Source organism: Cebus imitator, unplaced genomic scaffold, assembly GCF_001604975.1.
Source record: "Cebus imitator isolate Cc_AM_T3 unplaced genomic scaffold, Cebus_imitator-1.0 Scaffold890, whole genome shotgun sequence".
NCBI classification, from domain to species: Eukaryota; Metazoa; Chordata; class Mammalia; order Primates; family Cebidae; genus Cebus; species Cebus imitator.
Window position 1 is genome coordinate 39,193 of NW_016108205.1, and position 16,796 is coordinate 55,988.

At 39.6% G+C, this 16,796-nt stretch overlaps 1 non-coding gene across 1 annotated transcript; it reads right to left on the reverse strand.

The window, feature by feature from the left end:
- Positions 1 to 5,488: 5,488 nt before the first annotated feature.
- Positions 5,489 to 5,591, reverse strand: LOC119469847. The gene has a single exon (XR_005198696.1). It is a non-coding gene; the product is annotated as a small nucleolar RNA U13 (small nucleolar RNA).
- Positions 5,592 to 16,796: the final 11,205 nt, after the last annotated feature.

The following is a 16,796-nucleotide window of genomic DNA, read 5'->3' on the forward strand; positions in this document are numbered from 1 at the left end:
CAGTCCTGGTGTTTATGGATGACAATACTAGAGTGATCACAGTTAACAAAAAAGTGTGTAGAAGAATATGTAGTTTTTCTGATCCAGGGTATGTTTTTCTTTTTACTTTTTTTTTTTTTTTTTTTGAGACGGAGTTTCACTCTTGTTGCTCAGGCTGGAGTACAATAGCATGATCTCCACTCACCCTAACCTATGCCCCCCAGATTCAAGTGATTTTCCTGCCTCAGTCCCCCCAGTAGCTGGGATTACAGGCATGCACCACCATGCCAGGCTAATTTTTTATGTATTTTTAATAAAGACAGGGTTTCTTCATGCTGGTCTTAAACTCCCAACCTCAGGTGATCCACACACCTTAGCCTCCCAAAGTGCTTGGATTACAGGAGTGAGCCACTGTGCCCAGCCAGATTATGTTTTTAAGTACCATGAATTCCTCTTGTGATATAAAAAGATACTTTTTATACAAAAAGATGGCAAAAGTCTCTTTTTGATTTCTCAGCTGGGTTCCAAACAACAATTTCACTTTTCATTTTTTGTCTTTAATGAAAGATGAGCTGTATATGGCTTGTTCTGTAGGAAAGATTTTCATTTTTCACTTTTAAATCATGAGGCATGGAAGATGGAGTAATTAAATATCTTTTGGGATACTTCTACTCCAAAGACAAACATTTTGATTTAACATTAGCTTAAGACATAACTTTTATTTTCACTTTGAAATGTTTGAAATATGAAAGATGATATAGATGGCATTATGTGGAAAATAATATATTCAGTAGTTAAAGTATTTTGTGACTTCTATCAAGAATTTTATGGTTACTAAGAGAAATACGCATGTCTGTTATTTGGCTGTGGCTGTGTGCATGTCTCAGTGAATTTATACTAATGACAGCAGAAGAACTGTCAGCAGATCATATGTGCAATGGGGGGGTCATTAACACTTTAAGTTACTAAGATTTTTAAGTTATTTAGATCCTCAAGAAATGCACAAGTTGTATTTGATTATATTTTGTAATATGTCCCTATTAACTGCATTCCAAAGAGTATCCCATGTGATTATAGACAGAACATAACATCAGATGTTTATAGAAATAAAAAATGACTTTTTATTTGATCCCTTTACTTGCTATTCCTATTGAATTTTTCTTCAGAAAGAACAATTAAGGACTTTAAAGGAAATAATCTTCCTTAGAGAATATTTGTATTATTTTATTATATCATGAATATGTCTAGTTCTACACAAGTTTATGGTTTAATTTTTGTTTTATTACCTATGGAGAATAAGCATTTAAGAAAGCACTAGTTTTTTTCAAGTGTGAAATCCTTGCATTATGATAGAGATAAGACATTGAACCTTTTTGAATTCTTCTACTCTTTTCATCATTTTTTAATTTAAAATTTCTTTTGAGATATACTTTTATTTTCATCTGTTTTAAAATTTGTAAATACATTATTGCTTAATACAAGTACCATAAGCATTATAAGGAATAGAAATTTGCAAATTATTTACCTATTAATTGCCACAAGGTTTTGCAATTCTAGAGCGTAGTAGTCATTCAACATTAATAAATGCATTGCTTTCTTCCTGTAAGCATTTGTTCAGAAATTATGGATTAAGACTGTGGGCCAGAAAGCGTTCATGGTATGCAAGATAATTAAGAACATTTAAGCATTCAGGGTATGCAAGATAATTAAGAACATTTAAGCATTCAGGGTATGCAAGATAATTAAGAACATTTGCCCCAAACTGCTTATTCCAGGCAGTGTAACATGACTAAGAAACTGAGGTAGCAGAGCTCAGAGCACTACATGAAGACTGAGAACAAGGGGTTTGCTTGTTGTACTTTCAGTGACTTTAGACTTGGGACTGAAGAGTGACTGGAAGTTTGTAATAGGGTGGGAGGCAGTGTCAATGAAAGATGTCAGGGTGAAAAGCAGGTGCACTTAAGTACCCAGTGTCAAGGGAAGTATGGGAAGGAGGGAAAAGCTTTGGAAGAAGGAAATGCTAGAGCATAGCTCAGAATTACCATCTGGCATTTCATACTGTGAAAATGCTTTAATATAATAAAATAAAAATAAAACTTCTGTGGTTCATGCTACTGTATTTTATCCTTTAACTCAAGCAGGATATGAGTTTAAGTATTAGTTGTTTTTGCCCCTGTAGTATAATTATAATAACTGACATACTTCTTATCTTTTACAGTGAAGTTTAGCAACTGCAATGGAAAAAGAAAAGTGCAGTATGAGAGCAATGAGCCAGCAGATTTTAAGGTGGATGAAGATGGCATGGTGTATGCTGTGAGAAGCTTTCCACTCTCTCCTGACCATGCCAAGTTCCTGATACATGCCCAGGACAAAGAGACCCAGGAAAAGTGGCAAGTGGCAGTAAAATTGAGCCTCAAGCCAAACTTAACTGAGATGTCAGTGAAGGTATAGTATCCAATTAGGATGGGCTAAAAATCAGATTTATTCAGTTTGAACGAAATACATGCTTTACTTCAGATCACATTAATGGATGGCCACTATTTGAATTTTTATCAACTTCAGTCATTGTAATAGTATTTTGTTGTGTTTTTCCATCTTTAAAGATACTTAGACTAAATATATTTTAAGCAACTAGAAATTGTGTTTTAAAGATTTGTTTATACTTTGAGATTTATAACTTAATTTAAATTAGAAGCAGTTTTAAATTTCTTAGAAGCTCTATAAGCTATTAAATAAAACAAAAAATAATACTTTATAAGATGTCATCAGTCAGATTTATTAGATGAATACTATAGATTTAAAGTAGTAACAGAAAAACATTTCTGGCAATGAGAATTTGGTTTTTGTCTTTTTCTTTAATAATCAAATTGAGGGGTATGAATTATTTATATTACCTTGACATTTTAGGAATGATATACTCCCTCTGGTGGAGGCTACTTTGAGCCAAGATGAAATAAATGAGATATATTTCCAGCAGGGTGCCATTCAGTTCAACAAATATTTATTGAGCACTTAATTTGTATAAGTCCCTGCTAAGAATTTTAAATAAGATACAGTAACTTCAGTAAAGTTATGATAATATTATTTTCTGAATATTTTAGTTTTATTTAGTTAATTCAAAACAAATATGATGGGACACGCCCATATATTCTGAAGTCCATGAACTATAGAACTATGCCTACTACTTTTGCTTATACTTACAGAGTACTATACTGTGAGAGATAGAAACACACATATTCATTTCTGGTATTTAATTGTAAATGTCATATATACACCACAATCAAACAGGAATAATAAAGGAAAATGTATCATTTTTCTCTTATTTCAGTGTTGTGGTTTTATTATATGAAATTTAATTTGTTAATCTATTAACTGTTCAGGGAAGTCATGTCATTTGGGTGGTATAAAGTGAAAAACCAGTAACTAATGGAGTGAAAAGATGCTTTTGTTGTTGATTTGCTGTGTTCCAGCTAACTAGCTAGGATATTTGCACTGAAGCAGCAAGGGCTAACGGCTAAAATGCCTACAGCTAGAGGGAGAAACAGAAGGAAATGTTGACATCCAGCAGAGATTAATACCTAATGTGCAAAATGCTTCTGCTGTAAAATGATATGTGTCCCTTCCCACCTGATGATTCTGTTGACCATGTGGTCGTGCTTAATGTCAATGGAGACAAAAAATGTAATCCTTCTGAATATCTAGGAAGGGGAGAAAAACTGAAGATCTTGACAGCATCACTAATGCTTACATTAGGCTTAATATTTCAGCAGCATGGCAAGTAGATCCATGTTTCTCAGCTAGAATGCCATGAATCGTATACAGGTATACTGCAGATACTCACTGGAACTGTCTTTTAGTTTTATAGTGGCTGCAAGAATTGGTGAAATAGCATACTTGGCTCACATTATATTTCTGTCGGATAGCATTTACCCTCCAGGCTATCAGCAGGTAGCTGCTTGTGCTGAGAGAGGAAAGTAATCCTCAGATATCAAGAAAATGATCTCTGGGAGAGTGGTGGTGATGTCAGGTTATGGATGTTCTAACAAGGACTTGGCATGTCATCGCTACCTCTGTCATTCAATGTAGTTGATGTGCCTTGTGCTGCTGTGCCTGTTTTCCTTATTGAAGCTCTTCCTTATCAAAGCTCCTCCTGTGGCCTGCAGGAGTCTCTGCCTGCTGGCTCCTGAGTCCTTATGTGATGGTCATAGTCATCCTTGATCAGTTCTTGCTCTCTGATGTGAGAGAGCACTTGGAATCACCCATAAGAAGTCCTGATTTCTTTTAGTAGAAAATGGTATTTCAGCATGACAGCCTAAGCATACAAATGATTACTGCCATAAGTTGGTCATTACTTGTAGGCTTCTCAGTGATCTGAACTAAGAGAGTTCATATAGATATTTCCAGTTCACATTCAGGACTACATCTTATTCATTCTTCCACTGGAGAATTATTACCTGGTCGAATCAGAAGATGATGAAATTAGAGAATCGCATAATTACTCATTTGCTTTATCCCATATTACACACAAAAGTATCAGAATAATATGATTACTGAAAACAGTTAAATATTTTTCCCTCATTAAAAAAAAATTCATTTGTTCATCTTTTATCCTGCTAAACTCACTTACTAGTAGGAGGCTTTTTGTTTTGTTTTTGTAAATTGCCTGGAATTGACTACACAGACAATTGTGTAGAAAACATAGGGATAGTTTTATTTTTTTTGTTTTCAACCTGTATGGTTTTTTCTTTTCCTTTTTGTTAATTACCTTTTCTTGGAGGGTAGAGATGGCATCTCTCTGTGTTGCTCAGGTTGGTCTCAAACTCCTAAGCTCTAGTGATCTGCCTGACTCAGCCTCCCAGAGTGCTGGGATTACAGGCGTGAGTTACCATGCCTAGCCTTATTTCTGTTTTAAAATGTTCTGCCTTAATTCAATGACTGGACTTTTAGTACAATGTGGAGTAAGAGTGCCGAGAGTAGACATCCTATGTTGTTCCCAATCTTTTCACTATTATTTATTTATTATCATGATTGGGTGTTGAATTTTGTCTAAAGCCTTTCAGTGTCAGTTGATATGATCATCTGGATATGGGTTTCATTCTTTACTCTTTTGATATAGATCCTATTGATCCTTTTATTTTTAGAGACACAGTCTTCCTCTGTCACCCAGGCTGGAGTGCAGTGGTATGATCATGGCTCACTGCAGCCTTGACCTCCTGTGATTCAGTGATCCTCCTGCCTCAGCTAATTTTTTGTTTGTTTGTTTGGTAGAGCCAGATCCTACTGTGTTGCCCAGGCTGGTCTTGAACCCCTAGCTTCAAGTGATCTTCCCACTTCAGTCTCCCAGTGTTAGGTTTATAGGCAGGAGCCACCACACTTGGCCTGATTCATTTTTTTGACTGTTGAACCGGACTTGCATACCTGGAATAACTCTCGCTTGGTTGGTCATGAATGAAAATGAAAATACAATATATGGAAATATGTGTGTTTTTTTTTTATTTTTTTCTTTTCATATCAGATGCTTTACATGCTAATGTCATAACAGGGTTCAGGGTGACATATCCCACACATATGCATGAACACCCAGTCATCACACTTAGGAACTACAAAAGAAACACCAGTTGAAAATTTTTGTACAAATCTAGGACTTTTGCATTCATGAGAGTTACTGGTCTGTGGGAGTTTTTTTGTTTTGTTTTATTTTTGTTTCCTTTTTTGGGGGGTACCATCTTCATCTGATTTTGTCATCGAGATAATAAGGGCCTCATAAAATGAGTTGCAAAGTGTTCCCTACTCTGTTTTCTGGAAGTTTGCATAGAATTGGAATGAATTCTTTAAATATTTGATGTAATTCTCCAGTGAAACCATCTGGGCCTGGAGATTTTGTGTTCAGAAGTTCTTAATTACAAATTTTATTTGTTTAATGGGTATAGGATGATTCAGGTTAACCATTTCATCTTGCCTGAGTTTTGTTAGTTTATGATTTTCAAGGTATTTCAAGGCCCGTTAGGGAAGCAGAAGTTGCACTGAGTGTCTTCTGCAAGAGAACATCTTGGATGTTCCGAGGGTGATGTTTATAGCATTTCCTTAATACTCTTTAATGGCTGCAGGAGCCTTTTGGAGAAGCCCTGTTTTATTCGTGATGTTTTTAGTTTGTGTCTTCTTTGTTTTTATCTTTGTCATAAAATTTATTAGTTTTGTTGATTCCATCCAGATAACCAGCTTTTTGTTTCATTGGTTTTTCTCCATTTTTCTGTTTTCAATTTTATTGACTTCTGCCCTTTATTATTTCTGTTCTTCTGCTTGTTTGATTTATTTTGTTCTTTTTGAAATTTCTAAGATTATTGGTTTATCTTTTTGAAATTTTTTTTCTTTATTGGTTTATCTTTTTAATGTTTCTTTTTTTCCCTTTTTTTTTTTTTTTTTTGAGACAGAGTCTCACTCTGTTGCCAGGCTGGAGTACAGGGGTACAATCTTGGCTCACTGCAACCTCCACCTCCTGGGTTCAAGTGATTCTCCTGCCTCAGCCTCCCGAGTAGCTGGAACTATAAGCACGCACCATCCCTCCCAGCTAAGTTTTGTATTTTTAGTAGAGACAAGGTTTTACCACGTTGGCGATCTCTTGACCTAGCAATCCGCCCACCTCGGCTTCCAAAAGTGCTGGGATTACATCATGAACCACCATGCCCAGCCTGTCTTTTCTCATTTCTAATGTGAACATTTAGTGCTTAAATTTCCTTCCCAGCGCTGCTGAGCTACACTCCACAAATGTTCATATGTTGTATTTTCATTAATATTTCCTTTGGGACTTCTTTTTGGCCCATGCATTATTTATAAGTACGTAGTTTTAATTATCAAGTACTTAGAGAGTTTCTTCTTTTTCTATTATAGATTTCTAGCTTGATTACATTATGTTCTGAGAACATATTCTTATGATTTGAATTCTTTTAGATTTGCTGTGATTTTTTTTATTGCCCCAAATGTATTTTGTCTTGGTAGATGTTCTGTTGGCTTTAAAAATATGTGTATTTTGCTCTTGGGGAGTGGGATTTTGTACAAATGTCAGATTTTGCTGATTGACTGTTCAGATCTTTTGTAAATCCTTGCTCCTTTTCTGCCTAGTTTCACTCTGTCACTTAGGCTAGAGTGTGCAGTGGCACAGACATGGTTCACTGCAACCTTGACCTCCTAGGTTCAAGGAGTTCCCCTGCCTTAGCCTCCCAAGTAGCTGGGACTGTAGGTGTGTGCCACCACACCTGGCTAAACTTAAAATTTTTTGGAGAGATGAGGCCTTGTTCTGTCGTCCAGGCTTGAACTCCTGTCCTCAAGCAATCCTTCAGTTGGCCTCCCAGAGTGCTGGGATGACAGGCGTGAGCCACTGCACCTGGCCTCTGCCTAGTTTTAACAGTTGCTGAGAGGAGGATGTTGAAGTTGATGTCTTCTTGGTGAGTTAATCCTTTTGTCATTATGCAGTTTTTATGGTCACTTTCATTCCACCCCATTGGTGAAGGAGGGGTAAATGGATGAGATTGATAGTAGTGTTTTAGTCACATATACCCACAGCTCAGAGGAGGATACTGCATGCCAAGCAGGGTAGGATGGGCAGTGTACTCAGTAGCAGAGTGAGGGCTGGGGTTGGGGGAGGCAGGCAGGCTTGATAGTAACACGAGCGCACAATGACCATTAGTTCCCAAAGGGTTTGTGATTGGCTTGTTTGAATAAATTCATGGGCTGGCAGACAGGTGAAGTGAAACTTGCTAGGCCTAGGTGCAGCTGTTCTGGCTGACAAAAGAACTAGCCTGGTGGGGAGGCTTTCCTGCTAGGTGGCGGGGGTAGGGGCTGTCTGGTAGAAACAGAAAAACCCATGGCTAGGCCTTTGGGACCCTGTGAGGCTCAAAGATATGAAGGCAGCATAGGAAATTTCAGATCTTAAAATTTAGCAAAGACCCTCTCCAGCTCTGGTAAATTATTTTGCTCTGAAGTCCACTTCAGGAGATATTAATATATTCACTCTTGCTTCCTTAAAAATTAATGATTGCATAGGATATCTTTCTCCATTCTTCTACTTTCAGCCTACTTAGGTCGTTAAGTGAGGTTGAAGTTTCTTATGAACAGTATCTAGCTGGGCCATGTGTTTATTATAGCTATGCTCTCCATCAATCTGTCTTTTGGTTTATTGAGGCCATTTACATTTAAGGTGCTTTTTGTTATGTAATTGCTTAAGTCTGATGTTTTTGTTACTTGCTTTGTTTGTTTCTTTTTTCTTTCCTTCCATCTTGATTTATTTCTGTATAATATTGTTGCATGTATCTCTTTGTATAGTCTTAAAGTGTTTGCTCTGGATGTTACAATATGGGTATTGTAATATAGTAGTCTACTGGTACCAGTATTTACCATTTCAAAGCTGCCTTCCATTTATGTCTCCTTTTATAAATCACTGGCTTGAGTATTAGGTGGTGGTATAGTTTTAGTTTCAGCCAACAAATGTGATTTTAAGAACTCGGGATTGTCTAGTGTATGTATCCACATTTCTAGTCTTTCTTTTGTCCCCCCTCACATATTTCCATATTCATCCCTTCTGCATAAGAACTTTCTGTAGTCATTTACTTATTTTTTTGTTTTAATTTTTTGTATTCTGGAAATGACAGCACATATTAAGCATTTCTAAATTTACTAGTGACAAATTCCTATAGTGTCTTCCTCTGGGAATGTCTTTATATCTCTCTCCATTTCTGAAGGGTAATTTCACAGGATATAGAATTTGTGGCTGACAATTCTTTTTTTTTTTTTTAAGCACTTGAAAATGTTGTGACACTTCCTTCTGGCCTCCATGATTGTAGAGGAGAAATACACTGGTATTTGAATTGGCGTGTCCCTACAGGCCTTCTGTAGGGGGTCTTTTTGGTCTTTGTTTTTAGTTTTGAAGGTTTAATTGGTGTTGCTTTCTTTGGTATACTTTGAGGTTTGCTCAGCTTCTTGAATCTGTAAGTTTATACCTTTCACCAAATGTGGGAATCATCAGGAATTAGTTCTTTGTGTGCTCTTGCAGCTCTGGTCTCCTGTGGGAACTCAGATAACATAAATGTGGAGTCTTTTGTTATCGTCCCACAGGTCTGTGCAGCTCTGTTCATTTGTTTTTAGGTTATTTTCTCTCTGTTGTTTAGACTGGGTGAATTATGTTGATCAGGCTTCAGGTTCTCTGATTCTCTCCTCTGTCATCTCTATTTTACTCAGTAGAGCCCATCCACAGACATTTTTTTAAAATTTCTGCTACTGTATTTTATATTTCTAATTTCCATTTGATTCTTCTTCATTGTCTTTGGTGAAGTTTTTAGTTGTTTGCTTGTTGCCATGAGATTTGTAGTTGCTTGTTGAAACACTTTTATACTGGCTATTAAAAGCAATGACTCAGATGGTTCCAGCATCTGACTCATTTCAGTGTTGATGATTTCAGTTGTCCTTTCACATTCAAATTATGATTTTCTCAGTAGTATGGCAGGTGATATTCTTTTGATTTCTACACATTTGGGTTATTCTGTTAGGAGGCCTATGTAACTTTTTTTTTATTTTTGCAGGTAGTTCTCCTGGTTAGGTCCTGGTCTATTTTGTGGGCTGTGATTCCAATGACAATTTAATTACGGAGCCTAGATGGTGCCATTTTGGTCTGTTTGTCTTATCTGGTATCACTGGGACTCTCCCACCAGTCCCTGCTGGTAACCACCTGAGGAAACAGGGGAGCGGTCCCAGGCTGGGCCACCTGCTACAGCTAGGTGGGTGGGGGATGGTTGCCTTGGTGTGTGAAGCTGGTTTTCTTGTTGTGTGGAAGATCTCCTTTGACCTGGGATGACTGAACCTGCCTGGGTTGCCTTCTGTTGCTAGGTTGGGAGTTGGGAGCCACTGGGCCTGGGTCACCCTCTTGTTGGATGGGGTCCAGGGAGACACCTGGCCACTATGCATTCCCCAGTGCTAGAGTCCCTTGGCAGGCTTTCTCTGTCCACCTTTCAGAAGTCTCCACTGATCATCTCTTGTCTACTATTTCTAGAGTTGAGGTTACACTTCTTAGTCAGGAGGGAATAATTTGTTCTCTTCTCTAGACCAGAAGTCCTTAGTGATGGTTCTGGGTTGTAGCTGTGTTAAAGGAAGAATTGGCATATTGTTGATGTTGAGTCTTTTTGTTCAAATGAGGGCAAATCATTATTCCGTAGATAATATTACAACACCAACTTCCTTGGATTTAAGAACGTTGTTAAGGCAAGGAAAGTACTTAATGCAGTGCTTGGTGTAGAGAGCACTTACGAGTGATGGCGGTGATGCTATTCCTTTTGTCCTTCGGTAGCTTATTAACGTTTTTCTTCTTTTTTAAAAAATCAAACTTCCAGCACATTTCTTGTTAGGTTTATTCCTATGTGATGCTTTCTTTGCATTTATTACAAATAGGAGCTTCCTGTCTGTCATATCATCTACCTGGTTCTTTGGCTTTTATGTGAATATGTCTTAATAGCCTTCTAAACGTTGGTCTCCAAATAAGTTTTAACTTGTCTATTTCTTTTATATCCTTTCTTTCCTTTTTTTGAGACAGGGTCTCACTCTGTCACCCAGGCTGAAGTTCAGTGACGCAATTATGGCTCACTGCAATCTCCGCTTCCAGGGCCCCCAAAGTGCTGGGTTTACAGACATAAGCCACTGCAGCCTTACTTGTTAATTTCTTTTAAGAGTGGGACCTATAATTGAGCCCAGAGCTCCAAAAACAAATGAAGGAATGAGTGAATGAGCTCTTCCCATGGGTTTGGTGTGGTTTGGGGCTCTACTCTTAATCTAAATGCTATGTTTTATATAATCTAAGATTTCCCCTAGGTGTGTTACATGATTGTGTTGTGTTGAACTTACATTGAGACTCTTTTTCACATGTGCTGGTATCAGCATGGGGCTTTTCTGTTCACTCTTTGAACTATTCGTTTGGGGGGATGCAGACCTTTGTGTCTCTCATAAAGAGTGTGCATTGGCTGGGCCTGGTGGCTCACGCCTGTAATCCCAGCACTTTGGGAGACTGAGGTGGGTAGTTCATGAGATCAGGGGTTCAAGCCCAGCCTGGCCAATATGGTGAAATCCCATCTCTACTAAAAGTACAAAAGTAGCCAGGCCCAGTGATGGGCACCTGTAATCCCAGCTACTGAGGCAGGAGAATTGCTTGAACCCAGGAGGTAGAGGTTGCAGTGAGCTGAGACTGCACCACTGGACTCCAGCCTGAGTAACAGAGCAGATTGAGAAAACTGAGATTGAGGTTTTGACGTGAAGTGTGGAAATGTGGCTTGGGTCCATTTAGTTTACCTAAACAGATGATGAATTACAAAGCATTCCTGAGTGCAAAGTTCTGACTGTGTGTGTAGTAATGGGAACAGTGAAAATGAGGCTTGGAACATGGAGCACACTGTGGGCCTGTGGCAGATGGGGTCAGCGGCACATGCATGCCTGGCTCACAGAGCAGCCTTTGGGTGTTCTTTTCCCAGAGAAGCTCTGCAGTGACTTTGAAGACCTGGAAACAGAGGACGTGCAGAAGGGAAAACAGGCCCCATTACTCAGGTATGACTTTGCTGTGGCTGGCTATTGTTTGTCATTGTGTTCTGAGAGAGGCCCACATTGAGAAATGCAAATCTTACTTGTGATGTGTGAATACTGCAGACTGGGTGAACGGATTCCTTCCTAAATGATGGGGATGTGGGGACCAGAGAGAAGCTTTCTTGTTTACTTGTTAAGTTTTGGATGATACTTACTACTGCCTCTTGCCAGTCATTTGCCAAGTCCGCTGTGGTTTTTCATTCACAGAAATCTTAGCTCCTTGGACTTACATTCCACCATTGCCATTGTTCTCTTCTTAAATTAATTCATTGTCATTTAAAAGAATGAAGTTCCTGTTCTCTCTAATACTTATTTAGAACAGGGTCTAGAGGCACCTGGGTGAGGGGCACGTCTATTATTTTTATTCCGGTTTGTGTTCCCAGCCAGCTTATGGAATGGAAACTAATTGTAATGCAGATGTAACCATTTCCTGTAGCAGTACCATGTTATTCAGAGACAAATGTCGTATTTTGTTTTGTCTAATTGATAATGATAAAGATTTTTGCTAAAATTTTTTTTAAATAGAACTTTTTGTTCAAATTGAATTTTTCTGTTTTGTTCAAATAGAACTAAAAATCTAATTTAAAAAAGACCTTCATAAATGTACACAACATTTTTTATTCTGGAAATTTAAGAATGAAGACGTAGAGAAAGAAGTTAAGGAAGACATTGACCCCAATGAAGAGAAAAGTGCCAAGAAAAAGCATTTGGATAAGAAGGAGATGTTTGATGCAGAATGTGATGAAGGAGAAAGCACATATTTTCATGGTCTCAAAGGAGAAACGCAGAAACAAGCGCAGGTGAGAAACCTCAGTTCCTCTCAGCCCTTCAGCAAGACTATCACAGCACAGGAATCCCTGCGTTCATTTGAGTCTCTGCTTCTATCCTGCTTCTGTGCCTTTCATTTGGACTCTGGGTAGAGATGATGTGAGTGTGTTTTATTCATGCAGTGAGTTCATTGTCCTTGCAGTCAGAAAATCACCAAAAAAATATCCACACCTAATTTGTACCAGGAATTAGGAAACAGAAATGACTGAGACACGGTCTCTGCTTTTGAAACTTTCACAGTGTAGTAATCTGAGACAGTGTTCACTTTAGTCCAAGCCTTGGCTGCCTATTTAGATTGCTGCTCCCTGATTTTAATGGCAGGTGATTGGTGGCCTGTGTGGCTTATGGACACACCAGAGCTCCCAGGAGGAGTGCTCTGAAAACTCATCTTGGTCAGAGTTCAGAAGGACATGTAGAGTGTAAGGTCAGATGTGGAGATAAAGGGAGATGGTGTGGCCCTCCTGCCTGGCGGTGCTGAGCAGGCTGCTGGAGGTGGTGATCTCACTCTGAAGGATACAGAAACGTGTGTACAGTTGATGGCAAGCATCTGAGTTGCACCTTGTTTATGGGGCCAGGAGTGTCTGTAAGCTGTAACAGATTAGGTATACAATTTGTGAAATGGAGTTGAAAGGCTCTGCTCAGCCTAGGTCTTCATCTAGTCAAAGAACTGTCTCCTGATTAGGCATTAGCTTGGTGGTTGCAAGTCTGTGTTGACTTTTGACAGACATGACTAAGCTAACTCTGAAGTCTTCGCTTCACACCATTTACAATTTAAAATGACGTAGAGCCTGTGGGTCATTGTAAAACACTGAGTTTTTCATTCATTGAAATGGGAGTCCTTGGAGGATTTTGAGCAGAGGAGAGACATTCAGGTAATCAGATCACTCTGCCAAGAGATCATTCAGGTGGCACAAACCAGAGGGTTGCCAGTGGAGATGAGACAGAGAGTCAAACCAGATATACTTTATTTGGAAGTGGGTCAGTAGGATTTCCTAGTGGACTGAATGTGGGGTGTGTGAGAGGAAATGAGGGTGACAACTGGAAGTTCCTGGAAGGGTGGATTGTTGTAAGTTAGACAGGAAACCCTATACAGATGTAGCTTTGGGAGGATGATGTTTGGGTCAGCTGGGTGTCATGCAGACAAGCAGAGTGTTGGGTCTAGAGAGAGAGGACTGGCTAGGGACTTAGATGAACAGCTCTCAGCATGTAGATGCCACTTAAAGCTGTGAAGTGACCAGGGAGTGAGTGCAGAGTGAGAGGGAGGAGCAGGACTGGTGTGGGTGAGAGGGGTTGACTGCAACGGTGAGGCCTGAGCAGTGCCCAGGAGGGAGAAACAGTGCCCAGGAGGGAGAAGCAGTGTCAGCATGCAGGCACTCAGGCCCCTGTACACGGAGGTGACATGTTGTTCAGATCCCGCTGCCCTGTAACTACGGTGAAGGCAGCATTGACTACTGGAGGAGGGGCATGGAGGCCTTCAGGAATCTTGGCAAGTTCCACTTGTCATGGATGTAGGAGAATGGAGCAGAGGAACTGGAATCTGTGACTGCAGAAAATTTTTGTGGGGTTTTGCTGCAGAGAGAAGCAGAGAAATGGAGAAGTTGTTAGTTGAAGAAGTGGAATCAAAAGGTTTTGAGATAAGAGAAATAACAGAGAGAAGAGCTTTTGGAATAAAGTCCAGGAAGAGTGGATGGTGACTAGTGAGCAAGTGATGTGTGGCCCTGAGTTGAGGCATGGACAGATCATCTGTGCCTGAGCTGCCTGTAGAACTTTTGGTTATCATGGAGGCACACGTCTGTGCTTCCCAATATTGTAACCCTGGCCACAGGTTGACAGGGACCACCTCCAGTGTGACTAGAGTGACTAAGGAACTGCATTTTAAATATTATGTAATTGTAATTAATTTTAATTTAAATAGCCACACATAGCTCTCCTATGGGCTAAGTCAGAGCTCTGATAAGGCTGGATACAGGAGGAAACCCTGGTAGAGGTTTGACCATGGAGGTTCTTTCGGTTTTGGATGAATCAGGAAACAGCCATCAGCTGAGTGAAGGGGAGGGCGGTGTTGGGTTTTTGGTGAGGAAGGAAAGAAGGTGTGGACTGGGGACCTTTCCAGTGTTTGGGCACGCAGGGCTCCACAGAGTTGTCTACATTTGCTATACCTTGGAGCAGCAGAGAAGAAAACAGTTGGGACATATTCTGAGCAGACTGTAGAGGTAAAATGCATAGTAGTTTTTTGTGGTTTTTTTGTTTTGCTTTGTTTTTATTTTTAAGGTGGAGTCTTGCTCTATTTCCCAAACTGGAGTGCAATGGCATGAACTCAGCTCACTGTAACTACTGTCTCCTGGGTTCAAACAATTCTCTCACCTCAGCCTCCCAAGTAGCTGGGACTACAGGCATGCACGACCACACCCAACTAATTTTCATATTTTTAGCAAAGACAAGGGTTTCACCATGTTGGCCAGGCTGGTCTCAAACTCTTAACCTCAAGTGATCTGCCCACCTCAGCCTCCCGAAGTGCTGGGATTACAGGTGTAAGCCACCGTGCCCAGCCAAATGTGTACCATTTTTAATAGAATAAAGCCTATATAATTCTTTCCACAGTTTCTTTACATAGAAATTGCTCATTTGTTCGTGTTAATCTTATGTTTGTTACAGATAATGGCATATGGAGTTTGTTTGTTTTATGTCATGCATACTTGAATCTCACAGAATTTGAAGATCAAGATGGTGAAGACAGAGCTCAGTATGAGGGTTTTCGACCTGGGATATACATCCACGTTGAGATTGAAAATGTTCCCTGCAAATTTGTGCAGAACTTTGACCCCCATTACCCCATTATCCTGGGTGGCTTGGGCAACAGTTAGGGCAATGTTAGATTTAGATTCTTGCAGGTGGGTCCCTTTGCTGCATACTTGGTGCCTGATGCTCTGTGGATTTCCTCTCCATCAGTCATCTTACCCTCTCACCCCCTCAGATGCACCTAAAGAAACACTGCTGGCATAAGAAAATCCTCAAGTCCTGAGGTCCAGTCATATTTTCTGTAGGATGGAGGAGGTTTCAGAACATCTCGCTCTATTATATCAAAGACCACAACGGAAGACAAAGGCTTCTAAAGTACATGCCACAGCACATGCATTGTGGAGCAACCTTTTGGGGTAAAATATGATTACAGTAAGTTGCTTATGGCCGAGATTAAACCTTACAGGCTGCATCATTACAGCTTTGTGCTTTTCCTTTCATAAAATTCCACTCCTAAGATTTTTCTCTTTTCTGGAAGAGGGGAAGTGTTTTGGAGTATATAGGTTAATCTATATCCAAATGTAAATGTCCATATCCAATATGTAAAACTATAATCTAAAATTTATGGTTTGCTATATTTCTTTCTTTTTCCCTTTTTCTTTAAGGCCCTATCACTCTACAGAGAACTGGTTTCTTGGCAGCACAGTCTGTCAGTGGCATAATGGTAACTATCTTGGATTATTTCTTTTACAGATTGGTTTGAGAAATATATCCTGAATGTGGGGTTATTTGCTAAGAATCACTTGAATCTGGGAAGCAGAAGTTGCAGTGAGCTGAGATTATGCCACTGCTCTACAGCCTGGGTGACAGAGTGAGATTCTGTCTCAAAAAAAAAAAAAAAAAAAAAAAAAAAGCAGGGGGGAAAGAAAGAAAACAACCCAAACCCTCCTGTCTTTCCAAGTAATCAACAAAACAGTAGGTGGATTGCAAATGACCACATAGGTGGCCATTTCATCAGTATCCTCACTCCTGCACAGCTTTCGATGAATCCAACTTTCTGCCCTGAGGAATTCAATTACTAGGAAGTTTGTCAAAGGCAGGAAGCTGTGGTTATAAAGCATGGCACCTGGAAGCCCCATAGTGACAGAACAGATCTATACTTTGACTGTGGTATTGGTGGTAACGTGAATTTACACATGGGAGAAAAGTATGCAGAATTATACAAGCACACCTGAGTGAGCACCTATAAAACTGTAAAAATGTGGCCAGGTGCAGTGTCTCATGTCTGCAATCCCAGCTCTTTGGGTGGCCAAGGCAGGTGAATCACCTGAGGTTGGGAGTTCGAGACCAGCCAGGTCAACATGGAGAAACCCCATCTCTACTAAAAATACAAAAATTAGCCAGGCATAGTGACATGTTCCTGTAGTGCCAGCTACTCAGGAAGCTGAGGCAGGGGAATCACCTGAACCTGGGAGGCTGAGGTTGCAGTGAGCCAAGATCATGCCACTGCGCTCCAGCCTGGGCAGCAGAATAAGACTCTGTTGCCTATATTTTTTAAAAAGAAAAATGGTTGGCTCTTCAATTGGCCCTAATTAATCAGTACTCAGGGTGAATACTAAAATATCCTGTGCCAACTA